This window comes from Gracilinanus agilis, chromosome 1, assembly GCF_016433145.1.
Source record: "Gracilinanus agilis isolate LMUSP501 chromosome 1, AgileGrace, whole genome shotgun sequence".
NCBI lineage: Eukaryota > Metazoa > Chordata > Mammalia > Didelphimorphia > Didelphidae > Gracilinanus > Gracilinanus agilis.
The window spans coordinates 87,283,737-87,309,900 of record NC_058130.1 but is presented as its reverse complement, the minus strand read 5'-3'; the positions used below and the strand labels follow the sequence as shown (position 1 = coordinate 87,309,900).

At 42.2% G+C, this 26,164-nt stretch overlaps 1 pseudogene; it reads right to left on the bottom strand.

The window, feature by feature from the left end:
• Positions 1 to 8,972: 8,972 nt before the first annotated feature.
• LOC123247671 lies at positions 8,973 to 9,471 on the bottom strand (annotated as a pseudogene).
• Between the last annotated feature and the right edge of the window lie 16,693 nt (positions 9,472 to 26,164).

Sequence of the window (26,164 nt, the reverse complement as noted above, 5' to 3'; positions counted from 1 at the left end):
CATTTCTTATAGCCCATTGGTACTCCATCACCAACATGTACCACAATTTCTTCATCCATTCCCAATTGATGGATATCTCCTCAATTTATGAATCTTTGCTAGGTCTGTCTTTCTAATCATACTCCAAACTCACCAAAGGGAAGGACTTAGATCTGGTGTTCTGTTTTTCCCCAAAACTGTGGGTTAAATTCAACATACATTTGTTAAATGCCTTTCAAATTCAGGTGTGGATAGTGGTAAGTATCTCCTATGGAAGAGCATATCTAAAGCAACTGCTATAGTGAAGAGGTCAGAAGAGCCCGGAAAAACTGCCTCACAATAAAGCAGCTCAGGGAACTGCTGGGCTAGATGATATAGTTGTTCTTAAAACCTTATAAAGGAGGGTGGGAGAAGATTATAAAAAGGATTTTCTTGTGAAACTGAGAAAAGTAGTGAAGGAGAAAGTAAGTTTACAGAAACCTTGGTATAGACCCAACTAAGCCATATTGATAGCAAAATGGCACAGTAGATAGAGTGCCAGGCCTAGAGTCAGGAAGACCTGAATTTAAATCTGGCCTTAGACATTTACTAACTGTGTGACCCTGGGCAAGTCTCTCAATGCTATTTACCTCAATTTTTCATCTGTAAAATGAGCTGGAGAAGGAAATGGCAAATCCCTCCAGTATGTTTGCCAAGAAAAACCCAAATGGGGTCATGAAGAGTTGGACATGACTGAAATGACTGAAGAACAACAAGAAGCCATGTTACTTTAAATAACAATGAAAGATGGAATTGGAAGAAGAATAACAGATTTTTAAAAAATGGTAAGGGATCTGCCAGCATTTTTATTTCCTTCGTTGACAACAATGAAACCTCCACATTTGGACCAATATCTCATTTCCCAGCATTCTACTTGAAATTGGGGAAAGAGCACTAAAGATGAAGTTAGGAATAGTAGCTTGATGAGATCAAGTATATAAAGAAAAGCTCCATGCTGCAAGCAGTCCAATTTTAAGGACTTATTCTCAAGATATCTGAAAAGGAGAAGATGCCAATGACTAGAAAAAATAATGGATATCACTACTGGGAAAAAACCCTACAATTAAGAGGACCTCAATAACTGCTAACCAGTCTGCTATCTTTTTATCTCTCTGAATCTTTATGAGAATTATCTACATAAAAGGACATTCCTAATGAGAATATGAGAAGAGTAAAATCATTTTTAAAAGATTCTACATAAAATCACATCATTAGTCTTAATTGCCCCAAAGGTGCAAAAAATACAGCTTCACAAAGTATTTGCTTATTTGTTCAGTCTAAAAAAGCATTTGATATGGTCTAACAACATTCAGTCTTAAAGGTATTCTTCCTATACCTAGGTATCTCTTATAAATATGTAAGGATCATATAAGATTCTTTGAAGGACAAAGATAATTTTTATAATGCAAAAGACTGAGTAGAAATGTCTCCAGGATTTCATTTCCTAAGATGCTTGAGGTCCCAGAGACCATTGATTATTGGGGGAAATTCCCAGGTCTGCATGTTCCAGAAGACTATGTGTATGCCTGCAGAGTAATGGTGGCACCAGGTAAGGATTCTAATTGGTGAAGAGTCTTTTGAGAAGTGGGAGATTTAAAAACCAGGGGTTATTAGAGAAATGGAAGGAGGGAGAGAAGGGGAGGTAAGCTACAAGCTGAGGCTAAAGTAAAGGAAGGATAGAAAAATGAGACAAATGGAGAGTTATAACCATGGCATCCCCAAACTGAGAAATCTTGACACCAGAGATTTTATAACTCTCTGATCTGAACTTGAGGGGGAAGCAGTTTTCCAGTTTGTCCTGAAAGACTTCCATGGAACACCATGAAGGAGTTTACATTAAATCCCAATCCAGTACAATGGAATACAAAATGTATTTATTAAATATCTACTGTATGCAACCTTAAACTTTTACCACTGAAACTGCAAATTATAGATTCACTCCCACTGCACTAGGGCGATTAGGTTATAACTTCCCTGGACATTTAAAAGATTGCCCCTATTTGGGAACTGGGAGCAAAGGATGATTCTATTATTTGGTCTCTTCTTATTTATTCTGTTTCATATGCTAATTAAAAGTTTTGCTCTTGAATTGGTGTCTTTTCTATATCTGGCAATAGAGTGTATTGTATCATAATGGGTTCAAGCAATGATTTGCATAAGTGATTATCTGAAATAATCATACTGCACCTAGAAAAGATCACAAGGGATTAAAAGCCAGCGTGCTCAGAGTTTCCAGGGTTGTTAGATTTTGTTTGGGCTTGTATGGGATATTTATGAGTTGATTAAAGCTATGAAAAATATTAAGACAATGCTACAAAGTTAAGGGACAGATAGACAGATATAAGATATAGAGTTTTTTTTGGTCTAAACTACATTGATATTTCAGTTTAAGTTGTTTATACCAATAGCCTCACCATCCTAAAGTGGTTTGATTATAATACGTTTGATTAGTAGCATATACACCAGTGGCAACACTGAAGGATTTAGAGTTTTCCTCTCCTCAGGCTATATATAATTTGACAGCAAATTTTCCAGTGGAAACTCTAATCAGGTCAGGCAAGTTGATTCAGGTCATCATTGTTCTATTGTATATTAAAGTGTCATTGCTTTCTTCTATTTGTTGAATAACATTGTCTACTATGTGGAAACCACCTTAGTGAAGTGGAGTATACTTGTGTTGAAGTGAATTATAATTGTGTGCATGAAGTGATGCTGTTGACCTGTCATTGTCCATTGTACTGAAGAGCAGACATGGCTCTTCAGTCATTAAAGAACCAAGATTCAGTAGCAATTCTTGTCTCTCATCATGGTTGGGTAGTTTGGGGGCTCCCACTGACTATGATAGCGATAGTTTACACCAAGCTGTAGAAACTTTGTTAGAAAGGTAGGTGTTGAGTAAGTTATAAAAAGATGAAGTCGGAGATGCTTGACCAGTAGCTGGTGAAACCAGGTTACAGTCTTCATGGTGAGAGAAGGATGGACCTTTGCCATCATTGGGGCTTGACATAGGAACGGCATGATATTATCACTGAGTAACATTTCTTTCAGGTATTGCTGAGGTCCTCTGCAGCAGAGTGATTTTCTGAGAATGACCCAGAAAAGGTTAAAAAGTGAAGTGGATTATGTCCATGGCTGCTCTGGCATACTCCATTCAGGAGGTGGATGCTGTCAATGCTATCAATAGCCAATTAACCAGTTCTTACATTTTAATTTTAATCAAATGGCTAAAGTAAGCCGTCTTCTGCTACAAATTGGAACTATTGAGCATATGCCTGGTTTTGGACTTAAGAGATGAACCTGGAACCCATTTATCAGAAGCTAAATTCTACTAGACCAGCATCAGGAAATGGAGTTGGAGTGGAACCTAAGAACTGCCCCAGGTTCTACAGATTCTAACTTCAGTCCCAATAGCCTTTCATCGATCCTTTCTGCTTGGATTTACAGGCCTCCATTCAGGAGGGGCAGTAAGGAATTAAAATGAAGAGTATACTTCTGTGTTGGCCCATAGCTCCCAAATGACATTTATATTCTAGTCATTCTAACATTGTTGTTGTTATTGCAAATAACAATCCCAATAATGATAGCTAATATTTATAAAGCACTTTAAGGTCTGCAAAGCTCTTTATGTACATTATCTCATTTGATTTTCACAACAATCTTGTGAGCTAGGTACTATTATTATCTCTACTTTGTAAAAAGTAATTCTTTTTTAAAATGACAGATGCTAGTAGTGTCTAATTCTGCAGACTACCTAAGAGCAAGGCTTCTGATGACTGAAGGAGGACTACCTATATTAGATTATGTCATCATGAGCTTGTAATTCCTTGGGTTAGGTATGCCTTTGGTGTGGGTGATCTATAAGTATACCCAACAAATATCTCTTGACATTGATTGGTAAGCAGTTCAGTGTGTTCAGAATTTTAGCAGAGGATTTCTTAGCATGCTAAGGCTTAGAACCTAAAAATCCTAATCATCCATATTTTCTAAATAGAAGCTTATAGGAAAACAGATTCTTGGAAGAGAGGAAGACTATGATGCCATACCCTTCAGTGCAAGGGTAGATCTCTTGAAAAATGGGAAGGTTGTCCAAGGAAGAATGTCAGAGTGGGATCTGGTGTGCTACCACCTGGATTGGGACACGGAATGTGCCAGAATAGCCATGAATATAATCCACCTTACTTTTTTAACCTTTTGTAGCACGTTCTCAGAAAATCATTCTTCTTGAGATGGGGAACCTCGGATACCTAAAAGAAATGTTACTCAGTGAAATCTTCATACGGTCTTTATGTCATGTCTAATAGTGGTATTATAGAAAACTGGGAAGATTTGGATGTGTACAGACTAATGGATACTGAATAAGAGAACTATGGTGGATCAGTACCGTATGCCAGGAATTCAATCAGTTGCTAACTAGTTATTAACCCTACTCCAAGCACTGGGGATATACAAGGAAAGGTAAAAGACAGCCCCTGCTTGCAAAGAACTCAGACCCTAATGGAGGAGACAACATGCAAACAACTGTGCAAACAAGCTAAAAACAGCATAAACTAGAAATAATCTACAGAGGGAATGCAGTAGAATTAAGGGGGATCAGGAAAAGCAGCATTTTTAGCTGAGACTTGAAGGAAGCCAGTGAAGTGAGGAGCTGGAGATGAAGAGAAAGAGCATTCCAGTCATGGGAGAGAGCCAGAGAAAATGCCCTGAGTTTGGAGACAGAATACCTTGTTTGAGGAACAGCAAAGAGCCCGGTGACATTAGATTATAGGGTATGTGGGTGGATGGGGATGGAAGAAGACCAATGAGGCCAGTGGATGTTGGTTGTATTAATGAGAAATCTTGAACCTTTGGACTCCATCTCCTAGAATTCTTTTTCATTATCCAGCATCCTTTTCCCTTCATCCCCAAGTTGTGTGGTTACATTGTGTGTATGTAGTTGGCTCTAACTCCATCTCTTGCTCTCTCTTTTTCCCAAGACCACAGCTTAGTTAGCTGCCTTTTACTCTAGCTTTTTACTTTAGTTATTATTGATAAATCCTATTAAATATAAGACTTGGAGATGTATATTAATTTTAAATCTTACATGGTATTGGATCTACCCAGCAGGTACTTCCAGATTCCTTTGGCAGAAGCAAATAGAGATAATACAGCCTTCATCAGCCCAGTATTTATGTTGTGGTACAAGGCATAACTCATTCAGGTTTGGGCTGACTGCATCTTCCTACAAAAGACCTAGGAAAGATAAAGCACCAGGAGTAGGGAAGACCTGGGTTCAAATCTGACTTCAAACGCTTCCTAGCTGTGTGGCTCTGAGCAAGTCACTTAACCTGAATTATCTACGCCTCACTGCTCTTCTGTCTTAGAACCAATAATTTAGTAGACACTCTAAGATAGAAGTTTTAAAGAAAAAGGGTAGACCAATGGAAGGGACAATGGCCTCTATCTCTTGGGCTTTGCTTTCTCTCATGCTTTTCCTCACTTACTCATCTGGATGGGAAAACAGAAGAGGCTTAGTGTCCACAAAGTAGGGATCCCCAAATCTGATAGGTTTTTATTCAAAATAGATCATATCAGGGTTCACAGTTGAGCTTAGAGAGAGGAAAACTGGAAGTGAGAGAAACACTCCCCATGAGCTCGATTGAAGCTGCCCATCGAGAATTCAAGCCCAGTGACCAGGAAGTTTAGTCCAATAAAAAAAAAAAAAAGACAATGGATCCTTAAGGCACCATGGACTGAGCTAAGAGGGCCTCTGTTCTTTGTTCTAAGGAACTTGGCACCTACGGCTGACAATCTCTTGCTGGAGAGACAAGAGGCCTGTCGCCAAGACTGTGAGGGAAACAAGGTAATTTATTTCATCAGAGGGAAAAAGCCTAGAAGATTGGGGTTTTTTCCTGTAGGGAAATGTATTTGCCGGTCTCAGGCAAAGATTTCTCGCTTGTCTAAAACAGCTATAACAGGAAAATGCTTAGAGGTCTGAAGCTAGAGAGGATGGCAAGGCCCACTTTTCCCCTTGAGTAGAAGACAGCCAAGGATTCCTTTCAGGGGAGCCAGAAGCAATGTTCCGTGGAGCCGTGCCCAGTGGAGAAGCAGCCATCGAAAGAGCATCCCACAGAGAAGCGTCTACAGAGCCTCCAAGTATCACCAAACAGTGTCCAGCTGATCGGGGTTTGGCCGAGGCCACACAGCTGGCCACGCATCAGGCAAAGACCATAATGCCAGCAGGGAGTCAGCCTGGTAAGCAGCAACATGGCATCCGTAGCCTACATCAGTGGTCCTTCCATGAACCCTAGCTCTGTGCATTTTCTTTGTGTGCTCATGGGCAGGAATTTCTGGGCTTAGAGTCAGGAAAACCTGAGTTCAAATCCAGTCTCACGTACTTACTAGCTAGACGACCCTGGACAAGTCATTTCACCTCTTTGCCTCAGTTTCCTCAAGTGTAAAAGGGGATAATAATAGCATCCCTCTTGCAGACTTGTTGTGAGGACTAAATATGATATTTGTAAAGTGCTGGCACACAGTAAACACTTAATAAACATCATAAAAAGCACAAAGAAACCCCTTCACGTGTTCCCAGCATCTATGCCCTTCTATTTGTGTCTCCTTCTTGCATTCACTCTTTTCATTGATGTTGTGTGTTTTCGTGGGAGGATGACTTCCCTTCTGTTTATGGGAGGAAATATTTTGCTGCTAGTTTTTTTATATGTCATTCCATAAGAATTTTTGCTTTTGGTACTGATTGTACCGTCTGGTAGACTAAGGTAAATATGTTAGCAGAGCTCGTGAGCCCCGATTCAAGGGAATACAAAGTCACAGAAAACCCTCAGCTTGGGGACTGCCTTCTGAGGAACCTCTTCTGTATGTCGAGGGAGAGGGGTGCTACGGAGCTCTACCCCGGGATCATCACACGTGGGGCGAACACAGAGCTTAGGGGTCGCCTTGTCAAATACATTCATTTTCTTTTTTCTTTCTTTGTCCACAAATAAAGTTTTATTGGATCACAGACACGCTCATCTGTTTAGATATTATCTCTGGATTCCTTTGTGTTACAATAGCAGACATGAGTAGCCTGTATAAATACACTCCTTTTATAAAAGAGGTACTTGGAGCCCAGGGAGGGGAAGAGCCTCACCAGGGAAAGGGAGAGGCCAAGCTGGGCTTCAAATCCAGGTCCTACACTTCCAACCCTACCATGCTTTCTACTGTGCCACGCTGATCTCATCGTATTTGGAGGGAAGTTGGAAGAACGGGAGGGAGGGCTACTGAAGATGCTGAATCAGCCAGAAGCCTCTGGTCTAACATGGTCACTTGACACGAGCCAATTCTAAAAAAAACCCAAACCCTCAGGTACAAAGGCCATCTTCGTCTCAGCAGAGACACTGACCTGGAGATGAGAGAAGGGAGTATTAATGGACCCCATCCAAAGAATTTTATTATTTTCAATTGATTGATGAATTTGCTCTTTCACAGCGGATACTCCCCAACAAACCAAACTCATCTCCTTAGAAAGTATGTTCCAAGGGGAGGCAGCTGGTTGGCTCAGTGGATTGAGAGCCAGACCTAGAGGCAGGAGGTCCTAGGTTCAAATCTGACCTCAGACACTTCCCAGCTGTGTGACCCTGGGCAAGTCACTTAACCCACCCCCACCCCCCATTACCTAGCCCTTACCACTCTTCTGCCTTGGAGCCAATACACAAGACAGAAGGTAAGGGTTTAAAAAAAATTTATCAGATAGTATCAACACACTGATGTCAATTTGATCAGTTTTATTATCTCTTGATGTTAGGCTAAATCATTGCTCTGGTGACTATACGAATCTCTTTGGGGGACTCTGCTTTCTTCACTCTGAATCATTTTATACAGATTTTCCTATGTTTCTCTGAATTCTTCATATATCTCCTTCCCTACAGAGCATTTATACATGTACCTTTATCTATTACATTTATACATCATAATTTGATTAGCCATTCCCTAATCACATGGCACACATTTTACTGTTAGTTGTTCATCATGCATCTTTTATGGTTGTTGGGTGCACTTTGGGGGGTAGGACTTTATCTTTCTTTTTGCTTAGATTTATATCCTCAGCTCTTGGCATAGTGCCTGACATATAATAATAAGCAATAAATGCTTTTTGCCTTGCAACTAATAATTCTTTCAAGTGGTTCCTGAGATCCTCCATCTCAAGGAGAACAATTTTCTGAGCCTTTAAAAAAAAAGGTCAAGAGAAGTTAAGATAAATTGTGTACTTAGGGGGTCAGGGGCAATCTATATCTCCCTCATGTAGTAAGAGCATACCACTTTTTATTCTTGGACACCAGGCTGTCACTAAAGTTGAATTTATCTAGGTCTTACCTTGAATTGAAGAATATGACCATGCTTTCTGCCAAAGGCACCATCTTCCAACAAGGATATGTCCAAGAGATACGGATTGCCTCCCAATATTTGGATGTTGACCTCCTGGCACATTTTCTGCAATATTCTGCCAGTGCTTTAAACAAGTTGACACACTCTGGAGTTATTTATTGGCTCTGGTGCTCTCAAACCATGGTATTCATCCTCCCTCTCACTCCCAAACATATGCCTGATTTCTTCTCTTTGCAAGGTAGTTATGATTTAATGCAAAAAATAGAACTTACAACCCATCTTCAAAAAATTTTCCCTCCAGCAGGAAATTTAACTTTTTTTTTTAAACCCTTGTACTTCGGTGTATTGTCTCATAGGTGGAAGATTGGCAAGGGTGGGCAATGGGGGTCAAGTGACTTGCCCAGGGTCACACAGCTGGGAAGTGGCTGAGGCCGGGTTTGAACCTAGGACCTCCTGTCTCTAGGCCTGACTCTCAGGAAATTTAACTTTATTGCATATCAATATTAAAAAATTAAATCCTTCCATTTGATGATATATGTGCATACCCACAGACATATATATTTTAAGTCATGCATGTGACAAAGAATATCCATTCATATTTCAAATTCTTCCCCTCTAGGAATCAGCATTGTTATGTTATTTCTATCTTGCAAAATCTGATCAAGGTTTCTGGGCCTACTTCCTTTAGACGTGATCTCAAACTTAATGACATCTTCCAAAACCAGGCACAGAATTGGATAAAGTCATCAAATCTTGGTATCGGGCCAACAATTTCTCTATCACTCTTTATTACAATGTGAATCTGTAATTCTATTTATTTCTCTCACAAGTTTAAGTAGCTGCAGGTTGGTGATCATGTTGACAATTGTGATGTCTTGGATTACATCTGTTTATATTTAATATGGATTATATTTATGGATTATATGTATATATAATATATATAATTATATAATATGGATTATATAATTAAATATGTTTATATTTGATATTTAATAAGTGCTTCATTATCAATGGAGGTTTTAAGTATGTATAATTGTCCTGCTGATCTCTCTTAACCATATCTATTTTTACTGTTACCTTGTCTAAGATCATAATTGCTATTTTAGCTTTGTGGGATTTAGGCAAAGCATAAAAGGTGTCACAAATTCCTTGTTTTAATTCTATTTATTTTTATGTTTTAAGTGCACGTCTTGCTTGTCATGAATTGTTGGGTTTACTTTTTGTTTTTACTTTATTCTTCTACTCCATTCCATTTTGTGGGTGAATTCATTCCATTTCCATTCGCTGTTATGATCATTGGGTTTCTGTTGCCCAGTCAAATCCTGTTATATTTTTCACTAGCGACACTTTCTTTTCTTCTTTAAAAAAGAGAGAAGGAAAATAAGGGAGGAAGGAAGGAAGAAAAAAAGAAAGGAAGGAAGGAAGTCCAGAAGATAATAAGTTTATATTACTTTGGAACAATTCAGTTCTGTTCTCTATTCTTTCCCGTCCCTTCTCTGTCCAGATTTCCCTTTCCCAATTCTATCTTCCTCTTCAAACCTCTCTCCTCCCTCTTCTCTTCTCCTTATCCCAGCTTAGTCTCTTGCTTAACTTCATGTTATTTTTGTTTGGGGTTTTTTTCCTCTTTCTTGGCAAGTCCAGATAAGAGTGAGATTTTAAAAAAAAAAACCCTACTTAAAATCCATCTTAGAATCAATACTGCTTATTAGTTCTAAGGCAGAAAAATGATACGGGCTAAGCAATGGGGATTAAGTAACTTTCTTAGGGTTACAGAGTTAGGAAGTATCTGAGGCCAGATTTGCACCCAGGATCTCCTGACTCTAGGCCTGGCTTTCAATGACTGAGCCACCTAGCTGCCCTTGGGGGTGAGATTTTTGAGATCTCCATTCCCTCTCCCTCCACCTTAATGCTTGAATAATGGCATTCACCTGGGATGCCTCAGTTACAAGAACAGTTAAGTCCCTCCCTCTCCTCCCTTAGAGCAATTCCTTTTTGTTTGCCTATTTAATACTTTGAACAGCCAGTTCCAGAGCCTGCCCCTCTCTGTTCTCTTATAAACCCTTTCACAGGCCGGGGATCTGAAGGCACTAAAGTCCTTTCTCCTTTTTGATAGAATCACAGAATCTGAGAGTCAGAGAGGCCCTAAGAGGCCATCTAATACTAACTGTACCCAAACAGTAATCCTCTCTACATGATCAGCCTAGAACACAGGAGCTGGATAGGCATTTAGGAGTCACTTAGTTCAACCCATTTATCATACAGATGAGCAAACAGAGCTTCTAGAAAGGGGAAGTGATTTGTGCAAAGCAGAGATTTCCAAACGATGCAGTGCAGCCCTGGGGTGAGTAGGGTGTGAAGGAATGATCAAAATTACGGAATATTTTTAAGTGCAATCCCCACAAAAGCACCTCTGCTTGTTTCAGTGAAAACCGTGTTCCAATCAAAGTTGAGGAAAGCAGGACTACCATGTCGAGTTTGTTCCAACTGATAATCAGCAGGATGGCAGAAGTAGAGTCCCCTGCCTGGTCGCCAACCCTTCCCTCTCTTTCCCCAGGAGCCAAGTGCCTGTCTAAGTGGCTTTAGGAACTCTCTTCTCCCCCAGCTCTTGGTGGAGGCCCCAGACAAAGGAAGAACGAGCCAGGATCCTCTCCCGGGGAAAAGTCGAGGCATGCTCCTACGGCAAGAGAGAAACAGAACGAACCCAACCTTCTACAAAACCTTCTCCTGCTTCCCCTCCAAGATCACCTCCAATGACCCCCCCATGTGTACATAGTTACTTGCATGTCGTCTTTCCCATTGGGCTTTCCCACTGAAGCACCTTGGAGGCAGGAACTACTCTTACCTTTCTTTGCATTCTGTATAGTTGGAAAATCTTGAGCCCCTAAAATTATATTACCCCAAAATATTGATTTTAAAATCCACAATTCCCGATGCCTAACATAGTGCCCAGAACCTAGAAGGTGTTTAATAATAAATGCTCCTCGACCTTCTTGATGATGTAGGAGGAGGCATCTATGATTCCCCCAGAGCTATGACGGACTCCAGGGCCATGAAAGGGTTTTTTGGATATTTGGGCCAAGAGGGAACTCTGGTGCTGGAGTGGGACGGATTCTGCCAGTCAGAGGTGGCCGCTGTGTGCATGACGTGCGGTGCTGAGCTTGGTGTTTTCAAAGGAAATTCATACTCACTCGTGGGGCTTTCATGGTGAGCACAAGAGCACCAGCAAGCCTTTGGATGTGGTATGCACGAACCTCTTATCTCTGGAAGGAAACAGAACAGAAATGGCAGCCTAGGGGTGACGTATCACTTTACTGAGTACCAAGAACCAGCTGTAAATGCTCTCTAGACAGCCCAGATGACTCTCTCCTCCTGGAAATTCTCTTCTCTCCAGGTTTTTGTTGTTGGTTTTGTTTTTTTTTCCCGGATTTTCAAGACACAGCTATCTCCCGGATCTCCTACCTCTCTGACCACCCCTTCTCAGTCAATTTTGCTGGATGTTCATCCACATGAGGTCCAAAGACAGTGGGTATCCCCCACTCCATTGCCCTGGACCTTCTTTTCTTCTCTAATACTATCTCCATCATTGATTTTTGTCAGCTCCCATGAGATCAATACCTTCTCTGTCCAGATGATTTCCAGATCTCCGTAAGCATTCCTAGGCTCTACAAAGCTTGCCTCCTAGGCACCTTGAACTGGATGTCCCCAAGTTGTCTCAAAATCAGCATTTCCAAACCAAAACTCATTTTCTTTCTCCCTCAACGCCCCTTTCTTCCCACATTCCCTGTTACAGGCAGGGGCATCACCATCCTCCCAGTCATCCAGGCTTACGGCTTTGCTACTGCCTTGACTCCTCACTCTCCTTCATCCCACATATCCAATCAGTTGCCAGATTTTATCGTTTCTACTTTCGCAGACTACTCTCCCCTCTCTTTGCTTTCACAGCATCTTCTAAGCTGTTAGTTACCCTTTGTATAAATGGAGACTTTGAACCTTGGACTTCATCCCCGACAAGTCCCTTAGTAGTTCCCAAAATTCTCTTTAATCCCTCTTGCACCTCCACATTTACGGGGTCACGTTATTGTTTTGTGGGTTCTGTAGCTCCTCCCTCTTCCTCTCGTCTCTTCAGGAGCGTGGCTGAAGGTAGTTTCACATCTTTTCACTCTAGTTTTTAATGTTAGTTTATTGTTAATAAAACTTTATAAAAACATCATATTTAGTATTGAATATTAATTTTAAAATCCACACCTTCTACAACCATTTATCACCTCTTACTTAGACTATTGCAAAAACCTTCTCTGTGCCTCAAGTCTTTCCCTACTCCAATCTGTACTCTATTTAACTACCAAAGTGATTTTTTCTTTTTTAACTCTTACCTTCCGTCTTAGAATCAGTACTGTGTATCGGTTCCAAGTCAGAAAAAATGCTAAGGGTTAGGCGATAGGGGTTAAGTAACTTGCCCAGGGTCACACAGCTAGGAAGTGTCTGAGGTCAGATTTGAACCCAGGACTGTCCATCTCTAGGCCTGGCTCTTAATCCACTGAGCCACCCAACTTCCTCCCAAAATGATTTTTTTAAAGAGTCTGTCTGATCATGTCACCCCCATCCCTCTTCTCAATAAATCCCAATGATTTTCCATTACCTCCGGGATGAAATAAAAATCTTCTGCTAGGTCCTTTATCTCCTGGACTTTTTCTGCTTTTTAAGTGTTATTATTTTTTATTGCCCTCTACACATTTTGAATCCAGCTACCCTGGCTTCCTTGTTGCTCTTCACCCACGACACCCCTGGAATGCTTTCCTTCCTTCCCTCCATTTCCGAGCTTTCTTGGCTTCTTTTAGGACTCAGCATAAATCCCTCCTTCTGCAGGAGGCCTTTCCTCATCCTCCCCACTGCTAATGCCTTTCTTTTGAGATTATCTTCCATTTACCCTGTAGATATGTATGTCCATAGTTATTTGCACATTATCTCCCCAATTTGAATATAGGCAGGATCCTCGTTTTCAACTTTATTGGAATTCCCACCACTTTTTGTGTGCCTGACACATAGTAAATGTTTAATAAATTCTTATTGACCAACTGACTGATTTCTCCTTCACTTCTTTAATGTCTTTTTTTTTCTGGCCCCAGAAACATGGAGGAAAGAGTGGAGATTGGTCACTAATCTGAAATAAGTTAAGTATTGGCCCAGTGCCCTTGCTGGGACACACACCAAACCCCTGCCTCCTGCCTCCTGACTCTGATAGCAAAGATCCTTTCAGAGATTTCTAATCTCGCCTTCCAAACTCAAATGTCTGATCTCTTGTCTCTTCTGCTGCCTCTGAGCTTCCTGTCTTCCTCTCTAACCCTTCATCCAAATCATCAGAGTCTCAGAAAAATGCTTCTCTTTTCTCCCCTCCTTTTTTCTCACTGGCCCCCTCCCCCCTCTAATTCTGTACTATTCAGCTGAAAGCCTTCTTTAGTCCACTGGTTAGTGCCAAGATTCTGTCTGAAAGGGAGCCTAGTGGAAAAAAACCTGACCTTGGAATCAAGAGACATTGATTCAAATCATAGCTGTATCATTTACATGTATGACTTTGGGTGAGTCAGTCCCTTTCTTTGGGACTCTGTTTCCCCATCTATATAAAATGAGGAGGTAGGTTTAGGTAGTAGTCTTTGATCTCCTGTTAAAGGTCTAATATTTTGGGGGTTGTCTCTCTTCCGTCTCATCTTCCTTTGCTGCCCACTGATCTCTTTTTACCCCACTCTTTTTTTTTTCATCTCATGAGGGCCTGATCTTTGGACTTATCCACAATTAATTTTGGAAACCAGGTCATGGGATCTTGTGTAACCTTACCTTCAAACTCAGCTTCAGTAAGAAGAAGGGCATGAGGGTGACCCCTTCCCCAAGAACCCAGGTCTGGTCACTCACTACTCTGCCCGGGTGCACGCCACTCCTGGTCTGGTCCATTTCTGTTCCACACTAGCACATTAGACAGAGGCCAGTTGGGAACTCTGAAGACCTACCTCTGGGGTTACCTTTTTGTGTAATTTCTAGTAGGTTATTAGTCATCTCTGGCAATCAATCTCTACTTCTCTACAACGAAAGGAGTTGGATTAGATGACCAGCTCTGACATTTATGAAACTCCACAGCCCTGGGTTCTCATCTCATCTCATCTCTGCCATTAACTTCCTGTGTGATCTTAGACAATGAACTTCCCTTTTGTAGAAATCCAACGGATTTCTCTTCTATAAAATGAGGGGGTTGACTTGCCAAATAATAAATGGTTAAAGATAGTTCTCAAGAGAAGAGATCCAACTCTTTAACCATATGAAAAATAGTCAAATCACTAATTAAAGAAGAGAAATTAAAACAATTGAAGTTCCAAATCACACCCATGAAGCTGGCAAAGTTGACAAAGTGAACATGACAAATGTTGGAGCTGTTTGGGGAAAAGAGGAATATTCATGTGCTTTTGGAAATAGGAATTAGTAGAGCCATTCTGGAAAACAGTTTGGAGTTTTGCTCCCAAACTTGCTAAACTGTGCATGTCCTTTGGCCCAGTAATACCAAGCTGGGTCTAGGCAGCTAAGTAGTACAGAAAATAGATTTGCTGGGCCTAGAGTCAAGAAGACTTGAGTTTAAATCCAGCCTCAATCACTTACTAGCTGGGTGACCCTAAGCAAGTCAGGTAACCTCTGTCTGCCTCAATTTCCTCAACTATAAAATGGTAATAATAACACATAGCTCAGGTTCCCCCCGTTTTATTTTATTTTTTTAATATTATTTTATTGTCATGCAAAAGACACTTCCATATTGGTCATTATTTGTAAGAGCACATTCATACAAAATCAAACCCCCCAAATAAAACTATAAATACACTGAAGTGAAGATGACTCCAGCACTTCTTTCCCTGGAGGTGGATAGCATTCCCTATCATAAGTCTTTCAGGATTGCCCCAGATCATTGCATTGCTGAGAGGAGCCAAGTTTTCACAGATAATCATTATCCAATATCACTATTGCTGTGTACAATGTTCTCCCATTTCTGCTTATTTCTCTCTGTAGCAGTTCCCGCAGATCTTTCCAGCTTTTCCTGAAATCATCTTGCATATCATTTCTTATAGCACAACAGTATTCCATCCACATGTACCACAATTTCTTCAGCCATGTCCCAATGGATGGGCATCCCCTCCATTTCCAATTCTTTGCCACCACAAAAAGGGCAGCTATCAATATTTTTGTACAAATGGGTCCTTTCCTCTTTTTTATGATCTCTTTAGGCTACAGACCCAGCAGTGGTCTTTTAAAACACCTCTTTTTTGACCCTCCCATCCCCTCTAATTACCACCCTTTATCTTGGTTTTCCTTTACTGATAATCTTCCTGAAAGGCATCTGCACTGGCTTCCTTCATTTCCTCACCACCCACTCACTCCTTAAACCCTTGTAGTCTGGCTTTGGACCAAAACTGATCTGTCTAAGGTTACCAACGATTTCTTAAGTGCTAAATCTTATGGTCCTTTGTCAGTTTTCATCTTTCTTGACCTCTTGCAGCTCTGACCACTCTCCTCTTGAATACTATCTCCTCCCTTAGTTTCTGCGATGCTGATTTCTATGGGTTATCCTACCTGTCTGACTGCTCCTTCTTGGTCTCCTCCGCTTCATTCTTTTCCTCCCTCTCCCTAAGTGTGGGTGTCCACCAAGGCTCTTCTTTTTTTTATTATTTTTTTAAGCACATAAATTTTCCAAAGTTACATGATCCAAATTGTCTCCCTCCCCCCTCCTGAAGCTGGCAAGCAATTCAGTCTGGGTTATAGATGTATTATCACGCAAAACATATTTCCATGTTGTTCATTTTTGTGAGTGACTAATTAAAAAAAAAACCAAATAAACAAGTGAAAAATTGTATGCTTAGATCTGCATTCTAACTCCAACAGTTCTCTCTCTGGAGGTGGAGAGCATTCCTCATCATAAGTCCCTCAGAATTGTCCTGGATCATTGTATTGGTGAGAGTAGCAAAGTCTATCATCTCTTCTCTTTACGAACTCTTTCTCCCTTGTGATCTCAACCATTCCGATGGGTTCATTTCTCAATCTGTGCAGATAACTCCCCAAATCTTTTTTTCCAGATTCACTCTTTCCCCTGCATTCTTGTCTAGCCTCTTCGACCTGCATGTACTTCCAACATCCCAGACTCAAAATGTCTAAAACTGAATTCATTCTCTTTCCTCAACAAATCCCTCCAACTTCCCTCATTTATGTCAATGGCACCTCCTCCTCCTTGGACCACTGGAGGCATTTGTGACTCTTCCTTCTCCTACATCCTCTATCCCACTCTTATGACTACTTTCTGCCAAATTCGATCAACTGTCAAGCTCTGATTCTTCCTCGATGGCCTTATTTCCACCTGCCTTTTTCTCTTCATTCACACAGTCACCACCCCTGCTGTTCCTTTGTCACCAGAACTACTGAATTGCCTCCTAACGGGTTTTCCTGCTTCCTATCTCTTACCTCTCCAAGGCATCCTTCTCATGGCTGCTAAAATTCCCTTCCTAATTCTCAGCTCTCACCTTGCCACCCCCTGCTCAAAACTCTCATATTGCCACTTAAGCTCATATTTAAGGTTCTTCCTTGTCTGTTTCATAATACAATAATCCTCTTCACAAACCCTACATTCCAGACAAACTCAATGACTGGTTGCTTCTATATCTCCTACCCAAATGGTCTCCCATGCCTCGAATGCCCTTCCTCTTTATCTCCATCTAGTACAATCCTTCTCTTCCTTCAAGGTCTAGTTCAGATGCCACCTCCCCCATGAAGCTTTCCTTGACTGACCTAAAAAGTGGCCTCTTCTTTTTCAGGTTTTCTCAAAGGAGTTTTGACCTTCCATACTCTACTTTGTTTGGTCATACTCCTCTGTGTTCTGGAGTTCTTGATCTTTTCCCCTCCCCAGCCTTTTCCCATTCTACCACAGACTGTAAGCTCCTCCAGGGCAAGACCTGCTCCATTTTTAATTTCTGAATCCCCATTGCCCAGCCTAGACCCTGGCCAATAGTGGGCTCTTAAGAAAGATTTGCTGAAATTATAAATTGGAATTTGTAGAAGCTGTAAGTTGTAGATTATTCACTCTGAAGATTATTGGCATCATTTGTCAAGCTGAAATAGAAACATTCCTATGTAAGCATACTACTGTAGTGATTATCGTGATTTTTGAGGGCAGGGATTGTTTTGGTTCTTGTTTTCATGGTCCCCCAAACCTGGCACTGTACCCCACCTTTCCAGTCTTCTCATGCTCTACTTTCCAACACTATTCCAGTGATAGTGGCCTCCTGGCCATCCTAGAGGCTGCACATTGACTTGGTTTTAAAATGGAATATTATCTATGTTTTGTTTTATTTTTGTTCGTTTTGTTAAATATTTCCTAATTGAGTCCACTGAGTCACGTCACTGGCCACCTTGGGCCCTCAGGCCAAGTAGTTGACATCTCTGCTTAATATAATCTGATAAGTGGCATAGACAAGGCCCTGGACTTGGAGGCAGCTAGACTAGAATTCACATTCTGACTTGTTATCTTTGTGGGCCTGGACAAGCCACTTAACCTCTAAGCCTCAGTTTCCTCATTTGTAAAATGGGGATTTTGTAAAATGGAGGACCTACCTCATAGGGTTGTTGTGAGGATTAAGTGAGATAAGGATTTGCAAAGCTTAAGTCTTTAATAAATGTTTATAATTATATTATTATTGTATACTATTTATATATATAATTTAAATATATAACAAATATGAAATATAACAAATATAAAATAAATACATTATATATGTATAATATACATTATTTTTATAATTATTTTAAAATAATTGGAAGGAAACCAAGGAGTATATAATAAAGAAAGGCATGGCTATGAGAATCATAGCTTGAAAGCTGGAAAGAGCTCATGAAGTCCAACTCCCTCATTTTATAGATTTGGAAACGAGGCCTAGAAAATTTAAACGACTTACTCTGGGACATGCAGAGAATAAGTCCTTATTGACTGACTCCCCCAACCAGAATGCTCTCCAGTGGATTCCTACACTTGAAGAAAAGTGGGATCTTAAGCTGAAAGAAGTGATTTCCTGTCCTAGAATTTCAGCTAGTCTACGAGGGCCGGAAAGATTCCAGAGACTTCTCTGACTTAACTGGGCCTCCTTTCTACAGCAACAGCCTTGGGACATGGCCACCTCCTGCTCTTCAGAGTCTGAATTACTCAGTAGTTGGGCATCAGGCCAGGCTCCGGAGAGGCTGAAATTCCTTTGCTTCAAGAATGAGGACCATCAAGACACACACAGACTCCTCACAAGGTTACCAGGAATAAATATTAGAGTTTAGTAGCTAAAGAAGTCGCTACTATTTGGTTTCCCCAATTTCTGTTCTACTCTTCAGAGAACTTCATTCTTGAGAATTTGTCCATGCCTCTTGAGCAGGGGGTTACTGGTCAATATTTAACAACTGCCTCCCTCAGAAAAAAATCTGCACACAACACAGTTATAAGTTAAATCAGAATTTTTTACATTTTCTCCATCACTTTCTTAAGTTTAGACGATCCATGAAACAATCATTCAGGCCCTGATTTGTGGTATGAACCTATTTTTGGAGGTGAAGTGCTCACAATGAAAATTTTTGTCATTCAGCTCTTCTTGAGCCAGGCTCCAGCACATCCCTGCTTCAGCCAACTTGGCCTTCACAAGAGTAGGCCGCCATGTTCTCCTCTTTCTCATATCCCATTGCAATCTGCTTTCACCACATCTTGGGGCATGTTAGATCATGCTTTCCTTGCCTTTATCACCAATTCTATGGCCAATTGGTCATTTAACCCTAAGTTTGATTCAGTAACTACCTGCATCCCATTGGTCAAAAGTCAGTCAACAAAAATTTATGAAATCCCTACTAAGTATCAGATACTGTACTGAGAACTGGGGACACAAGAAGAGGCAAAAAAAACAAAAAATAATCCTTGCCCTCAAGGAGCTTATAATCTAATGGAGACCACTAGCAAACAACTAGGTAGAATAAGCCACATACAGGATAAACGGAAAATAGTTAACAGAAAACTGAAATAACAATTCAGAGAAATTGGGAAAGTTTTCTTGGACAATTTGAGATTTTAATTGAGAATTAAAAGAAGCCAGGGGTGTCAGGAGATGGAACCAAGAAGGGAGAACATTCCAGGTATGGGACAGAAAGAGGGATTCTGCCTGGAGCTGACTCTTGGATGGAATGTCTTGTTCCCAGGACAGCCAGGAGGCCAGCGTCACTGGAACAGTGTTGGAGAGTGAGTCATAAGAAGACTGGAAAGGTGGGGTACCGTGCCAGGTGTTGAGGACCATGAAAACAAGAACCAAAATAGTCCCTGCCCTCAAAGATTTTATATTCACTACAATCACCACAATACTGCGCTTCTGACTTGGGTTTTGTTTCCCCTCCTCTTCATCTAATTCTGTCTGTGTAGTTAGTTAATAAGGAAAAAAAAAAAAAAAGAGAATCCCTAAGAACCACTAGAATGGGACCATTTAAGACTGGCTGGGGAAAGAGGACTCACAGGTATAGGTAGTAGAGTGGAAAAACTTCTGATCTAGAAGTCAGATCTCTTCAAGTCCCACAAATCCACTGTGTGATCTTGGGCAAGTCATTTCCCTTTGTGAGAATTTATTTTTCATATACTGAACTCATTCCTATATATTGAGGAGAATTCCTGTGTATTCCTGTGTCTGGGTCAGAGATAGCATTTAGTCTGCTGGTTTTGCATTTTCTTTGTCCGTGGGAATTCCAAGAGATATCTTCCTTTTTCACGGAATTTGGTTAATGACTGGAGGGGAGAAGGGTTTTTCTAGTGTACATGTAAAACATCACCTGTCAGATTAGGGAGGATGAACCATTGCCTTTTAAATAGCTACCACCAGTGAAAGATGTCTTGAGATGGTCAAGGGAGGAGTTGAATAATGAGCTCCTAAAAATCTATTTATTAGACTGCCTGACCCAGCTCAGGTTAGTCCCTGGTTCCTGAGAGAACCATGGAGACCCATATCACTTTACTGGTTATGATGTTGGCCTAACCAAAAAACCTGATAAAGTCAACAAACTTATGTTCTTACCCCCAAATCAGATAATTTTAATTCTAATGTCTTCTGTCCTCCTCAGCTTCTCTTTCTATATGACAAGTACTACATGCTCTCTAAGGGCTCTTCCCCCACTTTTTTTAAACCCTTACCTTCCATCTTGGAATCCATACTGTATATTGGTTTCAAGGCAGAAGAGCAGTAAGGACTAGGTGATGAGGGTTACATGACTTTCCCAGGGTCACACAGCTAGGAAGTGTCTGAGGTGTCTGAGGTCACATTTGAACCCAGGACCTCCTGTCTCCTGGCCTGACTCTCTATCCAGTGAGTTACCTACCTGCCTCCTATGCCAAATTTCTCATTCCTGATTTTTCATGGAGACTTAGGGACAGAAGACTAGAAGGAGACTGCCTCTGGTGATGCTAATAATCCCAGTTCTGGGGTCAGTTCCAGACTGGAGAGTGACCCACTGCCTTGCCTAACTCGATGTTAGATTCAGCCTTTGGGAAGGCTGACAAAGGAAGTTGGGCAAGACAATGGCTATCAGGCTGGTTATGATGTGGCTAATTATTACTAAAACCCATTAATGATCTCCCTTTGAGTTTAGAGACTTAGAATGTCAGAGGAGGGTCTTGGAGATCATCTAGTCCTAACCCTTCTTTTGTGCCAGGGAATGGGGTAGGAGGTGATTGGAGGACACAGGAAAATAATCCATGGCAAAGCTGGAAGGAAAATTCTAGACTTTGCCATGGGAAGCTTCAAGCCCTGAAGAAATGCTCCCTCTCTCTCTCTCTCTCTCTCTCTCTCTCTCTTATCCTTTCCTCCCTTCTTCACCCCTTCTCCTCTTCTCTCCTCTTCTCTCCTCTCCTCTCCTCTTTTCTTCTCTTCTTTTCTCTTCTCTTCTCTTCCTCTGTCTCTCTCTATCTCTGTCTCTCTGTCTCTCTCTCACTCTCTCCCTCTCCCCCTNCATTTATGGCTCTCACGGCCAAAAAGGTTGCCGACCGTTGAACTAGATCATATTCACTAACCATGGGTGTCCCATAGGGCTCCATTCTGATCCCTCTTCTCTTCTCTTCTCTTCTCTTCTATTCTCTTCTCTTCTCTTCTCTTCCTCTGTCTCTCTCTGACTCTGTCTCTCTGTCTCTCTCTGACTCTCTCTCCCTCTCTCTCTCCCTCTCCCCCTCTCTCTTTCTCTCTTTCCCTCTCTCTCTTCTCTCTCTCTTTTATCCTTTCCTCCCTTCTTCACCCCTTCTCCTCTCCTCTTCTCTTCTCTTCTTTCTCTCTCTGTCTCTGTCTCTGTCTCTCTGTCTCTCTTTCTCTCTCTGTCTCTCTCTGTCTCTGTCTCTCTCTCTCTGTCTCTGTCTCTCTCTCTCTCTCTCTCTCTCTCTCTCTCTCTCTCTCTCTGTCTCTCTATCTCTCTCTGTCTCTGTCTCTCTCTCCCTCTCTATCTCTCTGTGTCTCTGTCTCTCTTTTTTTCTCTCAACTCCTCTCTGAGTCAATGCCTTGGGCCTCCTTGGTGGGCAGGGCTGGGCAGGACCTGGCAGGGCAGGGATGAGCTTTTCTCAGGATTGGGGAGCCTTCCCTGGGGGCCCTAATCCTTCCAGGGCCCCCTCCAGATGAGCCTGCCCCAGCCTGCTCCAAAGTTCTTTACCTTGAGTCACCCACAAAAACAACCCCCTGAGGCCTCCCCAGCTGCTTGAATCTGACCACATCCTGTTCAGAACCAGACAGGATGGCTTCCACCCTGGCTCTCTCCATCCGAGCTCCCACTTCCTGTAACCCACCCCATTTCCCAGATGGCGCCTCTAAGAGGTATAGAGAACCTGGGAGCAATGGGTCCCTGTGGGAGAGGGCTGGGGCTTTTCGAGTTTGAAGAGGTATTAAATGTCCTCCAGACTGGGGGGCTTGTAAACTTTGGGGAGACAAGATCTCTGGCAGAAAGGTGAAGCTTATGGATTCCCTCCTCAGAATTTTATTTTTTAAACGTCTAAAATAAATGGAAAGAAATACTATTTCACTTAAAGGTTAGGGAGAATAAAGTCCTCATTGTTTTTCTCATGCTAGCTCATAGGGCCCCTGAAATCTATCCACAGACCCTTTGGGAATCCTTGAACCCCAGGTGAAGAGCCCCTGGCAGAGTCCATCCTTTTCCTTCTACAGATAAGGGAGTTGGATTTAGCCAAGGTCGAGCTACCCGAGTCTTCGGACTCCCAGGCATGTGTTCTGTCCACTGTAGGACGACGGCTTGTGGCCTGCTCAGAGCTGAAGCCCAGATGCAGAACCCGCCGGGCTGGCGTCAAGCTTGACCCAGGCTAAAATTCTATTCCCCAGACCCAGACGGAGCCCGCCTCTGCCGGCCTTCTCACACGGGTCCCCGCGGGGATCGGGCCGGGCCGGCGGGCCACGCTTTTCCTGTGGAAGACCGTGGCTGGTGGCTTTTCCCAGTGGGCACGTCCGTGGGCACAGGGCCTGCTTGAGCCCGAGCTGGGCCTCGAAAGGCTGAGTCAGGACAGACGTGGGGTCCCCGGCCTTGGTCCGGAGGCCCAGGAGCCACCATTCGGCTTTCCTTCCGAAGGAAGGGCCCGGCGGTTTCCGGCGGCTGGGCACAACCCAACGTTCTCTGGGCGTCCTGGTAGCCTCAGGAGATTACTCTGAGCTTAGTCATAGGAAGTGAAGCCCAACGAAAACAGAGATATGAAGGCAGCCACAGGGGAGGTCTGGTGGTGATGTAACAGGCCGGCCTGTCGAAATAGGGAGGGTGAGGCCTGGGAGCCGGATCCGGGGAAGAACCTGCTTCTCCGCAGAGAGGACAGATCAGGGCAGATGCTGTTACCTCTGGCCTGGGCCAAGTGCCCGGCCGGCTCTCCGCCAAGCTTTGTGATCAATATTTGTATTGATCATCAGCCACATTGCTAGAATGATCTCTCTCCGGCCTCCATTTTTTTTTTTTTTAAACCTCCCAAGCTCACCTCTTCCGTTCTTCCCTGACTAAATACTTCCACCTCCCAGATCCAGAAGGACCTTTCCCAGACCCGCTGGTCCGAGCGCCTCACTTTCCAGAAGAGGGAATGGAAGACAAGAGATGGTAGAGAGAGGGAGGACTTCCTCCATGCCAGGCACCCCGGAGAGACACCTACAGCGACACGCTGCCCTCCAAAAGCCAGCCTTCTATGCCAGGGGGAAGACAAGGCAAAAAGGGGGGCCAAGGGGGTTCCCAAAAGGAAGCTCCCCCAATGAATGGGGCTGAGGAGAACTAAAACTCAGCTCTCCTGACTCAAAAAAAAAGTCAAGGCTCTTCCCACACTGGTGGACGGGAGCTTCTCTGTTCTCTGAACACAGAGAGGGTAATATCTGGGTGGGGAGCCTTGCCGCCCATGGCAGCTCCCCAGGGCCTCGGCTCCTTCTTAGAAAAGATCCCAGGCAGGTCTGGCCTTTTGCCCAGAGCTGCCTTCTTTCCCTGTGCTAAATTTCATTGATCCCTAAACCCCAGATCTTAGCCTTGGATCCGGGCCTCCTGACCTGCCAGGTCCCCTGGGCCTGCTTTTCTCTTTGGGTTCCAAGATGAGTCACACTTGACCCAGAATTACCTCCCTCCTCTTGTCCCTGACACTGGCACCCACTTCCTTCTTTCATTGCTTCCTCTTTGCTATCGAAACACAACAGATTGCAAGAGTAAGTTTTTTAAGCATTTATTTACAAGGGAATGTTTTTTGGAGAAATAAAGAGAAAATGGTGGTTTCTATGAGGGGAGCACAGCAGGGATGTCAAAGAAAACTCTCCAAGACAGGTCAGGTGGTATCAAAATTTCATAAATTGATATATGAAAATGTTTAAATAAATGAATTAAATTTAATACATTTAATAATTAAATTTAATACATTTAATATTAGTTAAATGTAATACATTTAATAATTAAATTTAATGCATTTAATATTAGTTAAATTTAATACATTTAATATTATTTAAATTTAATATTAGTTAAATTTAATAATTTAATAAATACATTTAATATTAATTAAATCTAATAAAATTTAATATTAATTAAATCTAATAAATCTAATATTAATTAGATTTAATAAATTTAATGTTGATTACATTTATTAAATACATACAAATGGATATATAAATAAATCTATAAATATAAATATTGACCAATAAATGAGGTCCAAATAAAGTTGCTTGGGGTCCAGTTGGGTCCCATAATTTTCTTCTGGTCTGGAGCCTATTGAGAACTGTCCTACTCTTGACACCTTTCCTACCCCAATGCCCTGGGTCCATTTAGGATTAGCTTCAAGTGGAGCTTTGGGGCAAACTCATTTGTCCATTCTGTCTACAAGGACAGGTTGGTTCTCATCCAGCTGGGAACCCTCCTGATCACTGACTTTAGAAGCTGCTTCCTTATTCTCCCCTCATGGCTGATCTAAATAATTAATTAAAAAATTATCTTTTTCCTCCCTGACTCCAAGGGAAATTGGGGCAAAAAGAATTGTTGCTTTACACCTGAAGTGTTTCCTCTTGCCACTTCATATCTCTGATTAGCGGCTAGCTAGAACCTTCCAGGTGACCATCCATCCCTTCTCCCAAAAGACATGGGATCAATTTTCAAATTCATCAAATCTCTCCTGATTTCCAAGTCATAGGCTAAATTCCTCCAATAGAGAACAGCAAGGAATTAGAATATAACTTAGCTACCATCTGTGCCGTCTGCCTCAGTTTACCTCTAAGGAGACTGAGGTCTGAGCAGGAGAAGGACCTCCCCCAAAGTTCTAGAGCTAGGAAATAGTAGCATCAACAGCTGAGTCCATTTGGAAAGGCTTCAAATTCAGTAGTTTTCCCACCATACCTCCCATGTGGGCTAGATAGGAACTCAGTTGTTTTGGTTTTTTTTAATTTGTAAAGATATTATATTTTGCCAGTTACATGTAATAACAATTTTCCACGTAAATTTTCTAAAGCTATATGATCTAAATTGTCTTCCCTCCCCCTTTCCAGAAGTGGTGAGCAATTGGATCTGGTTAATACATATATTATCATGCAAAACATCTTTCCATATTAGGAACTCGATGTTAAGAGTGCTGGGGAGGTGGAAAGAGCACTGAGCTAGAAGTCAATAGTCCTGTGATCTAGGTCTCACTTTTTAATCTGGAAGAAAGTCACTTAAATGCTGTGGACCTCAGTTTTCGCTTCTGCAAAATGGACAGAATAATCTCTCCCCGGTCGAAAGCAGGGCACCAGGGCAGGTGATTTCTGGAGATCCCCTCTCCTTCTGAGGTCTACCATTCCAGGATCTGTTGATGAACTTGTTCTCACCGTTTCATGGAGTTATAGAGGAGGGCTCTGTCCTGGCAGGATGCTGGTTACACGTCATGATGCTATCTGTGGCTAGGTGTGGCTGCAAAGAGAGCGAACCCACAGCTCCCCACACCCGCACTCACCCACATGGTCCTCTCATCAGAGCTGCTCGAAAGCTCTTTGAAAGGCCTGTTGGGTACTCTTTGTACCTTCCCCACTTAGGCTAAGCCTCTGCCCACCCTGGCATTCCGCCCTCCTCTTGGCCTGGCTTCCCCCCATCTCCCATCCTACCAGACCTAAAAAAGGACTCAGCAGTCAGAAGCACCCCGCCAAGACAAGACAGTGATTCTGGCCAAGGGCCCCACTTCTGCCCCCCCAAAAAAGCTCCCCAAGACCAGCGTGGCCATGCCACCCCCTTTGGACCC